This window comes from Octodon degus, unplaced genomic scaffold (assembly GCF_000260255.1).
Source record: "Octodon degus isolate 3935 unplaced genomic scaffold, OctDeg1.0 scaffold00072, whole genome shotgun sequence".
NCBI classification, from domain to species: Eukaryota; Metazoa; Chordata; class Mammalia; order Rodentia; family Octodontidae; genus Octodon; species Octodon degus.
Genome location: NW_004524648.1, coordinates 6,019,200 through 6,025,500, shown reverse-complemented (window position 1 = coordinate 6,025,500; position 6,301 = coordinate 6,019,200).

Below are 6,301 nucleotides of genomic sequence, written 5' to 3'. Positions count from 1 at the left end.
ACATGCTGGTAATACTGCTATACAAGCAATATAACTCCAGACATGTTTGACATCTGACATGTCTGGAGACCCACATCGAGGAATGAAGTTTCAAACCAAAGGAGAAGTTAGGAGAGTTTTGTTGGAAATAAAGAGAGAAGACTAACTCCTGGATTTTCAGGAGGGGTCTCCAGTGGGCGGCCACCACGGCCACCATTGTCAGGGGTATTTACACAGCAAAATCACCACATGAGTGCAGCACAGATCAAACTACAATCAACCTATAAGGTTACAAGTACAGCCCGTAGCTAATGTTGCTCCAATAGGGAAATGAGACACACAGCAGGGGACAGGAAAGAGCAAAGGCGTTCTTGGCTCCTGCCATGTCTTGGAGGTGTTTTGCGTGTGGCATGGTTTTGTCCTCAATACTTCTTCCCAAGGCACCACCATGACCAAAGATGCTACTGTTTCCTGTCACAGCAAAGACCCAGAACCCTGGAGGTACCAAAGCTTTGGGCCTCCAATACAAACTCTGCTCTCTGACCTACATGTTTACAGGGGGTTCTAAAACAGTCTGGTGCCTGGAAGACATAAGAACTTGAGTGAAAGAAGGTGAGTCGCTACTCTCTTTCTCTGCCTGAGTCACTGCCTGAGTCAGATTTAATGATTCCCGCTCAGCTGTTTATAGTCCATGGTTGTTTCTTCCTTAAGGAGGAGGTACCATCACAAATATGAATAGGGTTCCAGAAGCTTCCCACACTGCACATCTGAGAGCCAGGTTAGAGTCCAGCTGAGATCACCACTCAGGTCACCATCAATGCCAAATATGGACAGCAGCTGGTCCTAGAGAGGCCTCCACAATCTAAAGATAGGGGCCCATTTAAAAGGCAGATTATTACAAAACAACACTAAGTAGATGAGCTTAGCCAGCTGTACCAGGAGTCTGCTGGGAGAGGGAGGAGGAAAGGTGAGAGAAACACCATTTCCTGAGTGAGGACCAGCACTCCCTCGGTGAGCAAGCATGCCTGTTGGTGCTACAGTGCACACAGCATCCTCAGGGGTGAGTACAATCACCCCCATTTTACTGATGAAGAAGGAAATGGCCAGGGGGATGATGCACTCAGATTTTGATCTCAGGCATTTTTGGCAACCATGGATGTATTTTTTGTCCCTGCAAGTTTGCCTTTCTGAGGTCAAAAAGATGAACTCACAGAATATATAACCTTTTGAATATGGCTTCTTTCATTTGGCAAAAGGCCTTTGAAACTCCTCCACGGTAGGGCTGGAGAGATAGCTCAGAGGCATAAGCACCTACCTGGCAAGCACAAGGACCTGAGTTTGATCCCTGGCCCCACATGCTGTGTGGTCTTGAACCAGATAGATGCCTGAGCACACTGCCTCAGTCCCAGAGGCGGGCGCCTACTGTGCGCCCCAGAACCAGGAGTGCTGGCACATGCCTATAATCCCAGCACTCAAGAGGTTGAGCCAGGAGGATCTCTGCAAGTTCGAGATCAACCTGGGGGCTACAAGAGTGAGCACAAGGTCAGCCCAAACTGCATAGTTAGACCCTGTCTGAAAGAAAGAAAGAAAGAAAGAAAGAAAGAAAGAAAGAAAGAAAGAAAGAAAGAAAGAAAAGAAAAGAAATTCCTCCATGTTTTCACGTGGATAAATTCAATCACAAATATTTTCAGAGTGCCTAGTAGGTACCAGGCACCGTGCAGGGTTCTGAAGATATAATGGGATGAAAACCAAATATGCAGCCTGTCTTCCTAAGTCACACAGACCAGCAAGAAAGATGGAGTATGACTAAGTCACTCCAGGAGGATAACTCTGGGCCTACAAACAGACATGCAAGGTGCAAGGGAGGCTCTGTCCCACAGGAGGGCTTTAGAGAAAAATGGTGGTTGAGCTGAGGAGTAAAGGATTGGAGATGAGACGAGTGAACAGCATGAGAGGCCTTCCAGACATGTTACATGTTACATGCAAAAGCCCTGGGCAGGCCAGGAGCTCAGCATGTTTTAAGAACTGAAAGGAAATGTGGATGTGCCTGAGGGTGATGACTTAGGCAAGGCCAGAGGCACAGGGTTAGCCTTAAGGGCAAAGGGAAGCCACTGAAACTTGGGTCCACCTTTTTAGCCAGCAAATGTGAGGTGGGAAGGGCAGAATAAGCACTCAGTGAAACCTTGCACGTTGAAATGGCTTCTGAGGTGCCACTGGTAGTATAGTTCACACTGTGAAATAGAATTTAAAAGTTAGATTTTTTTTTTCTTCCTTGTAAGGATAAGCAATTTCTCTGCACTCCCTCACCACTGCCCCAGCACACCACCACCACCACTTCTTCCCTCAGCCAACAAAAAGTGACAGACTGACAGAGGAGGGAGGGACAGACAGACGTGTAGGTGCGAGGCCCTGGAGATTGGGGCCTAGACTACTTCCCACAAAGGGAACGAACCAAAGATGACAAGGGCAGGGATCCACACTGCTCTCCGCGCTCGCCCACTCTCTGTGCCCTACTACCAGAGACCCTTGCCTTCCCGCGCGAGGAGAGACGGAGATCTTTGGCCCCTCCTCCTTCTCCTCAGAGCTAGGCTTGAATAAGTTATTTTTCCTTTCTACCAAAATATACAACTGCTTTTGATTTGGTCAGGGTGAGGAAACAAACCCAAGGGTATGAACTTGAGTGGCCGGTAACATCAGGAGGTTAAAACTGGTCGACTTCTAAGAAAGGCAACAACTTTCCAAATGACAAATCTGTATGCTTTTTCATCCTGCGATTCCTCTTAAAGGCAGTTATGTTACGGGTATTTGTTCGTGTACGACCTTACGTCCTTACAGGATTAGTTACTATTGTGTTGCTTATAATAGCAGGAGAATATAAAGAAACTATGTCTCCCTCAATATGAGATTATTCGACGATTTGGGATGTCCTACAAGGATATATGTGGACCATAAGGAAAGGATAATGAACGCTTTTATACGATGTTTTGAAAAACCTCCAAGATATATTATGAAGTTAAAAAAAGAAATGAAGGTGTAAAACAGTTTATAATTGATTATCATTTGTATGAGGTTTTTTTTTTTTTTTTAAAGCACAAGAAAAAAATGTGCTCCTTTTCTGTTCATGGCACATCTCTGAAAGGGGACACATGAAATGGCCCACTGCTTCCCTCTGTGAAGGAATATAGGTTCGGACTGGGTTGCAAAGAGATTTTTTTTTCTTTAATTTTTAGGGAGGGGTCTACAGGGTGTTCAGGGTCTCCCTACTAGATCAGACAAGGAGCGATTCTCCTGTTTACAGCCTTCCCAGAGCTGGGATTACAGGCGTGCGCCACCATGCCCAGTCTCAACTGCCTTCTCTGCTTGCCTCGGAGGGCGGGGCCAGCAGGCTCAGGAATCGAACCCAGGCCCCTGCACCTGCTTGCAGACACTTTAATCTGCTGAGCTATTTGGCCAGTCCTCAAGATTTTTTTTTATTTAAGATTTATTTTTACGAAATTTTGAATCATGTAACTATCTCATGTAGTCTATCACTTAGAATTTGTATAAGTATTTAATGATTAAATGAACTACTACAGTAGAACATGAATTCATTTTTAAAAACAGTTTCTAGCTGGGCATGGTAGCCCAGGCCTATAATTCCACCACTAGACAGGCACATGGATCACCCTGAGTTCAAGGCCAGCCTTGCTTATATAATGGGTTCAAGACCAGCCCAAACTACATCGTGAGATCCTAGAGAGGTGATAGGGAAAAGGGAAGGGGAGGGAAGACAGAGGGGAGGGGGAAGGAAGAGAGGGGAGGGGAACAGAGGGGAGGGAAGGGGGAGAGGAAGGAAAGGGAAGGGGAAGGATAAAAGCAAGAAAGCACAGGAGAGAGTAGGGAAGGTTTCCGAGAACTTCATGGGTCCAGGCCCTTTCCCTCCTCTCCCTCCTCTCTGGCTCCTGAGCGAGCCCTCTAAGAGGTTCTAACAGAGAAGCCTTAGTGATCCACCTACTTACAGCCTCCCAAGAGCTGGGATTACAGGTTTGTACCACCACTCCCAGTCTCAACTGTGTCTCAGCACACCCACTGCAGGCCCAGGGATTGAACCTCCGGCCCCTGAGCAGGCTTGCAGGTGCTTTAATCTGCTGAGCTATTTGGCTGGCCCATTGTGGATCTTTTAAAAAGGAGCCTGGATGAAAATATTTATTTTAGTCAATTGGCATCGTTTCCAGTAAAGGGCTTATTGGACTCTCAAACCAGTCTGGTCTTGCGACTTCACAGAAATAGAGCTGGGGAATTGAACATGCTTGTTTAACTAGGGCCTTTGCTAACCATCTCTAGAGACTTGCTAGCTTCTACAGCACAGTGCTACTTGGGGCTTGCTACTCCCCCTTTGCTGGCCCAGCTGGAGCCCCGACAGTGGCCCATGGCTAACCCCAAACTCAGCACCCTGTCAATCATTCTGTGAAAGACCCAGGGGGAGGCACCCCAGGCCCAGCACACTTGTTCCTTCAGTGCATTCAGCACTGCTTATAGGAATTGAACGGGGGCATGAACCCACTCGCTCTAAACCTACCTGCCCCCTTTAAACTTGATTAAGTTTACTGGCTTTTTCCGTACCAATGTATCCAACATCTAATGCTTTGTTCATAGTGCACAAGAACCTAGAAACCTGTCCAGAAATCTGTCACCTGTGTTAACACTGCCGTTGGTCTCCAGGTGAACTCCAGGGACACAATCTCCTCCCCATGAGGAACATTCATTAAAACTCTAATATCCTGTGCTTTGTAACATAAAAACAAATATCCAAGAGTCTCTTCGACATCAGGAAAAAGCAACAGAAAGCAGGGAAGACTGGAATAGCTTGAGTACCTCAACGCTGGTCTGAATTATGATTAAATTCCAATGGAAGGGGTGGTTGGCAGCAAAGGCTGCCTATGTCATCACCCTGGCTTGATAAGGAGAATGAAAGGGACACAGAGGGCTGTCTCTCTCCAGGAGTCCCCTGTTCATTCGGGCAGGGAGACAGCTCCAGGTGCTCACGAAGGAAAACAGCTAGCAGCTGTGCGCTGGAGTCCCCTCTGGGAGATGCGAGGCCTGGGCTGGGCAGGAGGGTCCTGGAGGGCCCTGAATCAAAGGAAAAGGCAATAGAGAAGAATGAGGACAAGGCAATGAATGGGAGCTAAGGGTTCTGTGTGAAATGGTTGCTGTCACAACTCTATGGGGAAAGTATTACCACCCCCCTCCGCCTCATCCCATTGTTCTGATGAGAAAACTGAAGCTCAGAAAAGTGTGCCAAGCTGCCTGAGGCCTCGCAGCTCACAAGTGCCCAGATCAAAGTACGAGCCCAGATCTCTCTGATGCCAGAGCCTCTTCCCTTGCTTTCAGAGCAACATAAATATAATTGTTTGAGCCAGCAATACACACTCAGCTTTTAAGAACCTCTCCTATCTTTCTCTTAAATATTGCATCCCAGTATGCCAGTTGACATCTGCCAATTATTTCTGTTCCAAAGACAAAAATGGATCCTCCTTCTCCTCTTTCTTCTTCTTCTTCTTCTTCTTCTTCTTCTTCTTCTTCTTCTTCTTCTTCTTCTTCTTCTTCTTCTTCTTCTTCTTCTTCTTCCTCTTCTTCTTCTTCTCCTCCTCCTCCTCCTCCTTCTCCTTCTTTTTCTTCTTCCTTCCCTTCTTCTTTTCTTGCCATCTCACCTTAGGATCAATCATTAGGAGCTGGATGGGGAATCACAACTCCTTTTACTGGGCAACAAGATCAAAGGAAACACTCAAGATCTTCCTGTTTAGAGGCAGGATCTGGCATGCCAGACATTTGTACCATTCATTCTACATAGCAAAAGTCTTCCATGGGGACAACAGATGGAGTCAAGATTAACATATTTTCTTTGCTGGGCTTTTCATAAAATGTCTTTTGCCTTGGTATGAGAAAAAACTTTCTGGCAATGAGTGATAGGCCTGGCCAAGTTTGATCACTGGCATGACGTGCCAGCCCCGCTCCTCACTACAGCACAGTACTACTTAGGGCTCGCTACTCCCCTCTGCTTGACCAGCCAGAACCCCAACATTGGCCCAGGGCTAACCCCAAACTCAGCACCCTGTCAATCATTCTGTGAAAGACCCAGTGGGAGGTGCCCGAGGCCCCACACACTTGTTTCTTGAGTGCATTCAGCACCTACTTATAGGGATTGAACCAGGGCATGAACCTGCTTGCTCTAAACCTACCTGCCCCCTTTAAACTTTATTAAGTTTACTGGCTTTTTCCTTACTGTTGTGTGCATGCTGAGCCAGTGACCAAGACTGGGCATGGTAGCCCATGCCTGTAATCC